Raw genomic sequence first — 13542 nt, 5'->3', positions numbered from 1 at the left:
TCCACCACATAAATAAAAGGAAAGAAATGAGTCACATGATCACCTCAATTGATGCAGAAAAGGCATTTGACAAAGTCCAACACTCATTCTTGATAAAAACTCTCAATAAAATAGCTATAGAAGGGAAATTTCTCAACATAATAAAGGGCATCTATGAAAATTCGTTGAAACCCTGGTGGCGTAGTGGTTAAGTGCTACGGTTGCTAACTAAGAGGTCAGCAGCTTGAATCCACCAGGCAATCCTTGGAATCTCTATCGGGAAGTTCTACTCTGTCCTATAGGGTCAGTATGAGTCAGAATTGACTCAAAGGCAGTGGGTTTGGGTTTTTGGTATGAAAAAACCAATGGCCAACATCGTTCTCAATGGAGAGAGGATGAAAACATTCCCCCTGAGAACAGGAACAAAACAAAGATGCCCTTTACCAGCACTCTTATTTAACATTGTCTTGGAAGTCTTCTCTAGAGCAATAAGGCAAGAAACGGAAATAAAGGGCATCCAGATTGGTAATGAAGAAGTTAAACTGTCCCTATGTGTGGTTATGATACTATACTTAGAAAATCCGAAAGACTCCACGAGAAAACTACTGGAACTAATAGAAAAATTCAGCAGAGTAGCAGGATACAAGATAAACATACAAAAATCATTTGGATTCCTATACGCCAATAAAGAGATAAATGAAAAGGAATTCAGGAAGAAAATATCATTTATAATCCCAACCCATTGGCATTGAGACAATTCTGACTCATAGTAATAGCCCCTAAAAAAATGAAATACTTGGGAATAAATCTAACCAGAGATGTAAAAGACCTATATAAAAAAAACTACAAAACACTACTGCAAGAAACCAAAGATCTTCATAAACAGAAAAACATAGAATGCTCATGGATAGGTAGACTCAACATTGCGAAAATGACAATTCTACCCAAAGCAATTTACGAATACAATGCAATATCGATCCAAATACCAAAAACATTCTTTACAGAGATGGAAAAACTTATCATTAACTTTATATGGAATGGGAACAGGCCCCAGATAAGAAAAGCACTACTGAAGAAGAATAAAGTAGTAGGACTTGCACTACCTGACCTCAGAACATTCTTTACAGCTACGGTAGTCAAAACAGCGAGGTAATAGTACAATGACATACATTGGCCAATGGAACAGAATTGAGAACCCAGATGTAAATCCAACCACCTATGATCACCTGATCTTGGTCAAGGGCCCAAAGTCCATCAAACAGGGGAAAAACAAACTTTTTAACAAATGGTGCTGGGAAAACTGCATGCCCATAGGCAAAAAAAAAAAAAAAAAATGAATAAGGACCCATACATCATACCATATACAAAAACTAACTCAAAATGGATCAAAGACCTAAATATAAAGCCAAAATCTATGAAGCTCCTAGAAGAAAAAACACGAACAATGCTAGAGGGACTGATACACGGCATTAACAGGATACAAATCACAACCAACAACCCACAAGCTCCAAAAGATAAGCTATATAACTGGGATCTTCTAAAAATTAAACACTTATGCTCATCAAAAGACTTCATCAAAAGAGTGAAAAGAGAACCTACAGACTGGAAAAGAAGTTTTGGCTATTAGAAATCAGAGAAAGGTCTAATCTCTAAAATCTACAAGAAAATCCAACAACTCTACAACAAAATGACAAATAATCCAATTAAAAAATGGGCAAAGGAAATGAACAGGTGCTTCACCAAAGAAGACGTTCGAGCAGCCAAGAGACACATGAGGAAATGCTCACCATCTCCAGCCATCAGAGTAACACAAATCAAAACCCCAGCATTACTGGCACGAATCAATAAAACGGAAAATAACAAATGTTGGAGATTCTGATGGGAGATCGGAACTCTTATGCACTGCTGGTGAGAATGCAAAATGATACAACCGTTTTGGAAAACAATGCAGCACTTCCTAAGAAAGATAGAAATTGAAATACCATATGATCCAGCAATCCCACTCCTAGGAATATATCCTAGAGAGAAAGAATCGTCCCACAAATAGACATATGTACACCCATGTTCACTGCAGCATTGTTCACAATAGTAAAAAGATGGAAACAACCCAGATGCCCATCAACAGATGAATGGATAAACAAACTGTGGTACATACACACAATGGAATATTATGCAATGCTAAAGAACAATGATAATCTGTGAAGCATCTCATAATATGGATGCGTCTGGAGGACATTATGCTGAGTGAAATAAGTAAAACCCAAAAAAACAAATATTGTATGAGACCACTATTGTAAAAACTCATGAAAAAGGTTTCATACTAAAAGAAATAATATTTGATGGTTACGAGGGAGGGAAAGGGTGGGGATGGAAAACACTTAATAGACAATAGATAAGTGGTAACATTGGTGAAGGGTAAAACAGTACACGATACTGGGGAAGCCAGCATAACCTGTAAAAGGCAAGACCATGGCAGCTCCATAGACACATCCAAACTCCCTGAAGGACCAAATTGCTGGGCTGGGGGCTGTGCGGACCATGGTCTCGGGGAACATCTAGCTCAATTGGCATAACAGAGTTTATAAAGAAAATGTTCAGCATTCTACTTTGGTGAGGAGCGTCTGGGGTCTTAAAAGCCTATGAGTGGCCATCTAGGATACTCCACTGGTCTCACTCTTTTCAGTCCAAAGGACTAATGGGCCACATCTACCACGACCTCCACCAGACTGAGTCCAGTACAACTAGAGGGTGCCCGGCTACCACTGCCTGCTCTGACAGGGATCACAATAGAGGTTCCTGGACAGAGCTGGAGAAAAATGTAGAACAAAGCTCTAATTCACAAAATAAGACCAGCCTTGCTGGCCTGACAGAGGCTGGAAAACCCTGAGAGTATGGCCCCGGGCACCCTTTCAGCTCAGTAATCAGGCCACTCCTGAGGTTCTCCCTTCAGCCTAAGATTGAACAGGCCCATGGAAAAAAAAAAAAAAAATACTAAAGAGGCGCACAAGCAGTGACCAGAAGGTAGGAGGGAAAAGGAAATTTAGTTATAGGGAACCCAGGGTTAAGAAGGTAGAGTGTTGACATGTGGTGGGGTTGTTGAGCAATATCAAAGAACAATGTGTGTACTAACTCTTTGATGAGAAACTAGTTTGTTCTGTAAACCTTCATCTAAAATTCAACTTAAAAAAAAGTATCTTGTTTATTCATTAAACTCTCATTCTTTCTTTTATATATTTAAAATTATTATTGAATAGTCTAAGTATCTGTAGTTTTGTGGGTCTGATTCCATAATTTGATGTTATTCCTGACTCTTGTTCATGGTACCTTATTTACTTGTCTGTTTAATGATTTTTCGTTATGAGTTTGTGTTCCTTTGAATGTCATCTGTGGGAATCTTTGAAGAATGACTTTGAAATAAATTCCTTCCAAAATGATTTATATTACTTCTGTATGGTACTTTAATTGCAATATTGGCCCAGAATATCTTTAACCATAATTTTAGACTTGGGATTTTTTGGGACCACAACACTGATTAGGTTTAGGCTTCATGTCTCCATGAATACAAATTGGGAGATAAGAATTATCAGTGGAATTTTTCTCTTTTCTCTGCTCTTCCCAAACTAAGGCTGAGTGAAGTGTATGTATCACTGTCTCCTTCTGTCGGGTAGGTGTTTTTCTACTTCATCTCTGAGAGTGTCATACTTTGGGAGTTCTTTCTCTCAGTGGGATGGGATATTTTCTCTAATCAAATCTCACACATTACCTTTTTCTCCTACTTCTCACACACATGCCCGTTAAGTCTCAGCCCTTAGGCCACGAAGGATTAATACCTCCCTTCTGCGATGATCCAACAGAATGAAGAAATCATCAAACAATATTACTAATACCACTGGCAACTTAAATTTTGCTGAAGATCCTTCAAAAGCGAATACAGTAGTAAATTGACAGGGAACTGCCAGAAGCTCAAGCCAGATTCAGAAGAGGATGTGGACCGAGGGATATCATTGCTGATGTCAGACGGATCTTGGCTGAAAGCAGAGAATACCAGAAAGATGTTTACCTGTGTTTTATTGACTATGAGGAGAAATTTATCTGTGTGGATCATAACAAATTCTGCACACCATTGCAAAGGATGGCAATTCCAGAACACTTGATTGTGCTCATGAGAAACCTGTACATAAATCAAGAGGCAGTCATTAGAAGAGAACAAGGGGATATTGTGTGGATTAAATCACTAAAGGCGTGTGCCAGGGTAGTATCCTTTCACCATAGTTATTCAATCTTTATACTGAGGAAATATTCCAAGAAGCTGGATAATATGAAGAACAACGGGGCATCGGGATTGAGAAAGGCTCATTAACAACCTGCGTTACGCAGATGACACAACCTCGCTTGCTGAAAGTGAAGAGGACTTGAAGCACTTACTGATGACGATCAAAGACTGCAGCCTTCAGTGTGGATCACACCTCAATACAAAGAGAACAAAAATCCTCACAGCTGGATCAATAAGCAACATCATGACAAACAGAGAAAAGACTGAAGTTCTCAAGAATTTCATTAATTTGGATCCACAGTCAGTACCCAGGAGAGCAGCAGTCAAGAAATCAAATGATGTAGTGTATTGGGCAAATCCAATGCAGAAGTCCTCTGTAAAGTATTAAAAAGCAAATACGTCACCTTGAACAGTAAAGTGTGCCTGACGCAAGACATGGTGTTTTCAGTAGCCTCAGGTGCATGCAAAAGCTGGACGATGAACAAGGAAAACCAGAGAATAAGTGCTGACTCGGAATCGTGCTGTTTGCAGAGAACACTGCACATACCACGGACCGCCAGAAAGGGAACACGTCTGTCTGGGAGGAAGCACAGCCAGAACGCTCCTTAGAAAGGGGATGGCGAGACATGGTCTCACGTACCTTGAACGTGTTACAGGAGGAACTAGTCCCTGGAGGACATCTTGCTTGGTTAAGTAGAGGGTCTGGGAGAAAGAGGAAGACCCTCAATAAGACAGACTGACACAGTGATTATAACGATGAGCTAAAACGTAGTAAGATTGTGAGGACGGCACAGGACCTGGCAGTGTTTCCTTCTGTTGTACACAGGGTCACTATGAGTTGGAAACGACTTGACAGCACCTAACAACCAGCTGGGAAAACGCTGGCCCGACCCTAAGACCAACTTAGATTAGTGCCTTCTTGTCTTTCTTGTACTTTGAAGAACTCCTTTGCTTTCTCACTGGCTGAGCCACCGGGGAAAAAACGATGTTCTAGCCTTCTCAGCCTTTTCCCTGACCGTATAATACACAATATTCCTACGGAACTGTTAGTTGCCCCAGTTTATCCCTGGCCATTTTTTCTAAAACCCCAAGCTTGTTTGATTTGCTTATAATTTTTCGTTTCCAAATATGATTAATGAGTGCTTATTAATTTCACAGTTATGCTGAATCTTTTCATATTTTATGTAATTTTATTTGTTCAACAACCTTACATGATATGTCTTCTCATTTCTCCTATTTTACAAAAGAAGAGAATGTGTAACTCACAGTGGTAATCAGGCACAAGTCATGCAACCCATAAAGAGTAGAACTAGATTTCAAGTCCAGGCACTCTAGTTCCAGAGCCACATCTTTAACAACTGCATTCCACTATCCTACAAAAATGTATCAATTGCATAATTAACCTTATTTATAAACAACTCTCAAGTTCAAAGCACTATATTGTGTGACTTGAAGGATGCAAAGGAGACAGTAAGTGGGGTAGAGACCAGGAAGATAGGTGAGAAATGTGCCTGTGAAGACATAACGAAAGAAAAGAGATGTGTAGCCTGAGACAGAGAAAGAGAAAATATCCTGTGGGTAATCACCAACTAGATGTGGGCAAGAAGTCATGAATCCAGGAAGGCCCTCACATATTCTTTGTAAGAATTTCTCACAAAACGTCTCTAGAATGGCAGAGCCTATTTCAGAGGCATTATTGTAAAAATGGGGCCCTGATGACATAGGGGTTAAGAGTTCAGCTGCTTAACCAACAGGTCGGCGGGATGAATTCACCAGCCACTCCTTGGAAACTCTATGCGGCAGTTCTACTCCATCCAGTAGGGCCAGTATGAATCGAAATCAACTCGAAAGCAACAGGTTTGCTTTAGTGTATTGTACAAATAAGGCAATCACAACATACTGGAGAACACCATCAATAACATGACCATCATGTCTCTTCACATAGATACTCTTTCAGTAAAAGAACAGAGAAGCGGTACCACTCCCTGACTGCCATGGAAATGAGACAAACTGGAGGAGAATTTAGTCCCTTTCAGGAACATAAAATGAAGATATTGAAGTTTTTGCAATATGTAAATAACTGAGGGGCAGAGAAATTTCAGCCTTTAGGCAGTGTCATAAAGTGAATTGTGTTCCCCCAAAATATGTGTCAACTTGGTTAAGCCATGATTCCCAGTATTGTGTAATTATCCACCATTTTGTCATTTGATGAGATTTTCCTATGTTGTAAATCTTATCACTATGATGTTAATAACATGGATTAGTGGCAGTTATGTTGATGAGATCTACAAGATTAGGTAGTGTTTAAAGACAATATCTTTTGAGATATAAGAGAGAAGCGAGCAGACAGACTGGGGACTTCACTCCACAAGGAGCAGATTGCATCCTTTGGACCTGGGATCCTTGTGCCTGAGAAATTCCTCAACCAGTGGAAGATTGATGACAAGGACCTTCCTCCAGAGCCAACTGAGACAGAAAGCCTTCCCCTGGAGCTTATGCTCTGAATTTGGACTTCTAGCCTAGTAGACTGTGAGAGAATAAATTTCTCTTTGCTAAAGCCATCCACTTGTGGTATTTCTGTTACAGCAGCACTGGATGACTAAGACAGACGGTAACTACTGCAAAGCCTGTGTCCACAGATGTCTAAGATTAAAATTACCACAGCAAACCTTACCATAGACAGAGAAGCATGTTAAACTAGTGACATCACTGCTAATCTCGGAGACACTTTTTAATTGCTACATTGTTTTTCTCTACCGCTCCAAAGACTATACTTTCTAACCAAACCTTAATTTTTGTTGCGTCTTATTTATGGGTGACTCCTTAGCTTTCTTCTTGTGTTTTGGATAAGGTTCATCTTAGGATGGAGTTTGCCTTGGCTGTCTTACTTCAGTTTTTTTTCACAGCATTCTTGGCATAATATATTCCCCATCTCTATGTTTACCTCCATTTTACCTTTTCCATCAAATGAAGAAGGAAATGGAAACAGATCATTAAAAAAGGCCCCTTTGACATGTTCTTTTTCTTTAAGACATTTCATCAGCAACACTTCCTAGTATTTTCTTTTGCTCCATTGTATGTCTAGCATTAATGAACACTAACCCACCAAAACCAAAAAAATTCAACATAGAGGTAGAACAGGAAGCAAAATCTGAAAAGTTTTGTGCAGGAACAACGAGGATGGATTTCTGTCAGAAGACCAAATACTACATATATTCTTGACTAATGGTCTTTACCTTCTGCTAGAACTTGACGTGTTAACCAAGAGCTGTGTTGGGTTCATTCACTCTGAAATCTTCCCCTCAACGGAGTCACCTGTGGACTGCTTAACTTTGACCTGTTAAATGGAAAAAAATCAAGTAGTAGAGCCCCTGAAAAAAAATCCACAGCTATTCTTCTGGGTCTGTGTTTTCCCATTTATTTGAAAGACTAATGAAAGGAGTCAGAGATTTTCCAGTCCCCGCATTATGCTAAAATGTATTGACACAGCCTACATTTTATACTCTTCATCGACAACTTTGTTTTCCAGGCCAAAATAGTCACCATGGAAGATGGCCTCTTGACACTTTAGACTTCAAGGACAATGATACTGACTTATTTGTAAATACATGAGTTCCACCTCTGTCCTACGTCCTTGACATTTCTTGGACAATATTCCCTAAGTGACTCACCTAAGAGTTTGAAGAAAGCATTCCAAGTCTTTTTACTTGGTGATGTACACAGGTACTCAGAAACGGTGAACAGATATTTGAACGTACAGCATCTGAGAGCTTACCATTCCATCAGTACTCAGAGATGAGTACAAAACATACTATTGGTAGCTATGTTTGACTCAGCCTCCTTCAGAAATGACCCAGCTATGAAAAACGAGGGCCTTAAATGTTTATGAACCTGCTCCATGACATTTAAGAAAGAACTTCAGAGTACAAACCACAACAAAGATGGGGCAATAAAACTATGCAGGTTATAAATGACTGCCCTCCTGGGTGATAGAGGGGAGATCAACCCTGTTAATTGGTCCCTTGCTTAGGTTCAAGATTTCCCTTCATTGCCCTAATATATAACACATTTTGATATCAAGGGACCCTTCTTTCCCACTGTCTCTTTACTCTCAAGGAAGAATCATGGGGCTGATATAGAGGTCATTTTCAACCCTGTTATCTATGAAACAAATTATGTCATCACACCATAGGAACACTCCTCAGAGACTTCTATCTGGAAAGACATCAGGAAGTAGAAAACACCCAGCAATTATGAATCAGATTCTCTGCAGGAAAGGGACTCCCAACTTTCTACTTCTTATTTTGGAACAAGTTGTTATTTAGATGGGAGTCCTTGGAGTGGATCATATTCAGAAAGATCTTAGTAAGACGTGCAATATGAAGATGAAAAATAAATGGCTCCCCTTTACTCTGTCATGTAGCTGCTCGGGATTAAATCAGTAAAAGAGCAGGACAGGGAGATGGGGAGAAGGAGAGAATGAGCATATGACAGAGGGCAGAGACAAGGGAAAAAAACAGGGGGGTGAACTGGGCAAAGTAGGTAGGAAACTCTGAAAGGATAAATAGCATTCAATCATGCATAAACACAGTGTGAAATTACCCTGCCACCCACATTATCATACCTCACTACCTAAGAGAAGAATGTTTCTTTTTCAGCCCTGAAGCACTACAGGAAATGAAGCCCATGTCATTTAGTCTTCAAGCTATGGTTTTTATTTCAGGAAAACCCTGGACTACAGAGGAAGAGCATTTAGAGTGAATAAAAGAGACCAGACTATGGAGAAGGCCACACAGCTAGTTTCAATATATCACAATACAAGGTCTACTTCTACTACTAACATGGAGCCCTGGTGGCATAGTGGTGAAGAGCTCAGGCTGCTCACCAAAAGGTCGGTGGCTCAAATCCGCCAGCAGCTCCTTGGAAACCTTATGGGCCAGTTCTACTCAGTCCTATAATGTTGCTATGAATCAGAATTGACTCAATGGCAATGAGGGTTTTTTTTGGTCTACTAAAACACATTTTTAATCTCCCGTTTTATGTCCATTGGCTCTCTTCTTTAAATGCTCACTTATCTGTATGTGACAGAATAATATTTTTGAAATAGTATCTAACTTTTTACCTATTATTTCCTTCCCCACATCTCTTTGACTAGTTCCTTCTTTCAGGCAGCTAGGTTGTCAGGCTCACAAGCCGCAGAGAAGGAACGTGAAAATAAAAAGAAGTTGAAGTGGACATGATAAGGCCAAAAATATTCTGAACGAGTCTTCAGAATGGCTCACAGGCAAAGTCCAAGGGAGCGAGCACAAACATCAAGTAGATTTGAAGACAACAAGATCAAAAGAGATGAATATTTTCTTTCTCAGGAGACCCAGAAATCATCTCTTTGCATGTTTCTGCTCTTGACTGAGCTTGTCCCCCACTCATACCCCAAGTTAGTTTCAACGGCAAATGGATGATATTTGCTGATTGGCTGAAACCATGCAGAGTTTATCCCTAGACACAGGGTTGGGACCAACCATGCAGTGATGGCTGAAAACAGAAAAGGTGATTCCCATCCCCAAAATAATTTTAAGATACTCCTTACAGAAAGAATGATTATGGATGGTAGGCAACAAAAAAATTAACTAGTCAGTTTCGTAATTTAGCTCCCAGTGTAATTAACAAGAATTTTACATAGTTTCGAAAGTCAAGTATTTTTAATGACTTACAATGGAAAATCATTTTGGCCCCATTCCCATTCTTACTGCTCTTACTTTTGTGATTCAAGAATATTTTCTTTAATCCCTCTGAGGATACTATTTTTAGACTTTTGTGTTTTACATATTCTTATGTTCTCTACATTCTCTTTTTGTCATCTGAGTTCCTTTCTTTTTCCCTTTTGTGTATTTAGGTCCTCTCTCTGGTGATCCTTGGCTGTTCTTAATGTCCATATTACAGAATGAAGCCCTAAAAAGCAAGATTCCGTTCATGGTCGGAGGTTTTCCTTTGATGGGTTTTATACATGATAAATTTTTTTTTTTAGTTCTGTTCACTGAAGTTTTTTTTGTTTTGTTTTGTTTTTGCTTTATATCTGTGGGTACTAAAAAATATGGTTTAGTTTTAATTCTCAAGAGATATAAATATCCTGATATTGCTTATTGGTCCAGTTGTGAGGATTTTTATTTTTCTTCGTGTTGAGCTGTAATCTGTACTGAAGGCTGTGGTCTTTGATCTTCATCTGTAAGAGCTTCAAGTCCTTTTCATTTTCATGCAAGCAAGGTAGGGTCATCTGCATAATGCAAGTTGTTAATGAGTCTTCCTCCAATCCTGATGTCCTGTTCTTCTTCATATAGTCTAGCTTCTCAGATTATTTGCTCAGCATACAGACTGAACAGGTATGGTGAAAGGATGCAGCCTTGACACATACCTTTCCTGGCTTTATCCATTTGTTCTGTTTGAAAGACTGCCTCTTGATCTATGTACAGGTTCCTTAGGAGCAAAATTAAGTGTTCTGGATTTCCCATTCTTTGCAATGTTATCCATATGATCCACATGGTCAAACGCCTTTGTAACATCTTCCTGCTATTCTCTGCTTTCAGCCTGAATCCATCTGACATCAGCAAGGATATCACCTGTCCATGTTCTCTTCTGAATCCAGCTTGAATTTTGGCTAGTTCCCTGTTGATGAACTGCTGCGGTTGCTTTTGAATGATCTTCAACGTAATTTTACTTGTGTGTGATATTAACAACATTGTTCAATGATTTCTGCACGTGGTTGGAACACCTCTCTTTGGAAAAGACCTAAATATGAATCTCTTCTAGTTGGCCAGGTAGCTCTCTTCCAAATTTCTTGGCATAGAGCACTTCCAACACTGCATCCATTTCTTGAATCACCTCAGTTGATATTCCCCCAATTCCTGGAACCTTGTTTTTCACCATTGTCCTCAGTGCAGCTTAGACCTCTTCCTTCAGTACCATCAGTTCCTGATCAAATGCAATGTCCTGAAATGGCTGTCTTCTCGAGCTGCCCTTTGAAATCTTCTGATCAACTCTTCTACTTCTTCATTTCTTCTGTGTGCTTTAGCTGCTCTACATTCAACAGCAAGTTTCAGCATCTCTTCTGACATCCATTTCAGTCTTTTCTTTCTTTCCTGCCCTTTTAATGACCTCTTGCTTTCTTCATATACGATGTCCTTGATGTCATTCCACAACTTGTCTGGTTTTTGGTCGTTAGTGTTTAACACGTCAAATCAATTCTTGAGATGGTCTCTAAATTCAGGTGGGATATACTAAAGGTCATACTTTGGCTCTTGTGGACTTGATCTAATTTTATTCAGTTTCATCTTGAACTTGCGTATAAGCAATTGATGGCCCATTCTACAATCCGCCCCTGGCCTTGTTCTGACTGATGATATTGAGCTTTTTCCATCACCTCTTTCCACAGATGTAGTCAACTTGATTCCTGTGTATTCCATCTGACCAGGTCCATGTGTATAAACAAACCAAACCAAACTCATTGCTGTCAAGTCTATTCTGACTCATAGCAACTGTATAGGACAGAGTAGAACTGCCCCGTAGGGTTTCCAAGGGATGCCTGGTAGATTCCAACCACTGACCTTTTTGGTTAGCAGCCATACCTCTTAACCACTATACCACCAGTGTTTCCTCCATGTGTGTAGTGGCTCTTTAAGTTGTTAAAAAAAAAAAAAAAGAAAGTTTGCTATAAAGAAGACGTTGGTCTTGCAAAATTCTATCATGTGATATCTGGCATCGTTTCTATCACCAAGGCCTTATTTTCCAACTACTCATCCTTCTTTTTCATTTCCAACTTTCCCATTCCAATCACCAGTAATTATCAATGCATCCCAATTCCATGTTCAGTCAATGTCAGACTGCAGAAGTTGGTAAAAATCTTCAATTTCTTCACCTTTGGCCTTAGCAGTAGGTGCATAAATTTGAAGAGTAGTCATATTATTAGTAGTGGTATTATTAACAGTCTGAGAGAGACTGAGGATCTGTGACATGGCAGGAGGCTGCAGCAGGGTATGCCTACACATCACTGCATTCACATGTACTCAGTGAAGCACTCGATACATGCCAAATTCAAGTTTTGCTTTTTGGAATTTTTTTTTCCAAATATTTTCAATCCACAGTTGGTTGAATCCATGGATGTGGGACCTGTGGATATGGAGGGCCAAAGGTAAATTATTATTTTTTACTCAGTTCTTAATTATTGACTTTTACAATATGTGAGACTTTACAGGATTAGTCACATTTAATTCTAGATGCTCCTATTATTCCAACTTTACAGATGAAAAAACAGAAGGTAAGAGAGGTTAAGGTCACATCCTCAAGAAATTGTAAAACTACAGTTCAAACCCTCATCCAGTCCTAGAGTAATACCTGAAATTTTATATTAGAGATAATTCTTTTCACTAAAAGAAAGCAAACAAAGATTCTTAGAGGATTTAGGTAAAGAGAAAGAGATTGAGAGAGAGAGCCCTGAGTGGAGGGTGTACAAGTGAAGGAGAGGAAAGGATTGAAGAATGGGAGAGACTGAGGACCATACACCTCACCCAGGAAGATCCTACTGAAAGAGTCACATGGATACTGAAGAGAGTACAGAATTCACTGGTCTCTCTTGGTCCTGCCCTCTGACCTTGACCCAGATACCCCAAGAACACAGAGCTCTTGTCAAAGGTCAAAAATACTTATTTCTTTTCAGAAGCAAATTTCCAAGGGGGCCCTATTGCACCCCTAATTCTTTGCTGGGCCATGAAACTGCTATCCACTCACACCCAGCAAGAGAGATGTCCACAACTGGGTATCCTGTTGCGTTGTTAAGGGCAGAAGTGAAAGGAGACAAGCCAATTAGAGGGAGGAAACTCTCCAGGTGATGCTCTCTGCTATATGGTTGCCATGGAGTTTTTATCCCTGCTGATTTGATGCCCCATTTGGCCATGTCCCTGCTGGATCCATTCCTCACTTCCCTGTGGTCCTATCATGATGGTATAATTGTAGGATTTTATTGACTGTCCTTGAAGTCATTTGAGCTAGAACGGACCTAGGTATCATCTAGCCGATACCTTCAATTTTCAAGTGAGGAACCAGAGGTCACCCCTACCTGTTAACACAGTTGGTTGTTAGGTGCCACCGAGTCAGTTCTGCCTCATACCAAACCTATGTACAACAGAGGGAAACACTGCCTGGTCCTTTGCCATCCTCACAATTGTTGCTATGTTTGAGGCCCTTGTTGCAGTCAGTATGTCAATCCATCAACAAGTTTAATAGCAATAAATTTTACATGT

Source organism: Loxodonta africana, chromosome 7 (assembly GCF_030014295.1).
Source record: "Loxodonta africana isolate mLoxAfr1 chromosome 7, mLoxAfr1.hap2, whole genome shotgun sequence".
NCBI classification, from domain to species: Eukaryota; Metazoa; Chordata; class Mammalia; order Proboscidea; family Elephantidae; genus Loxodonta; species Loxodonta africana.
This window is presented reverse-complemented; position numbering follows the sequence as displayed.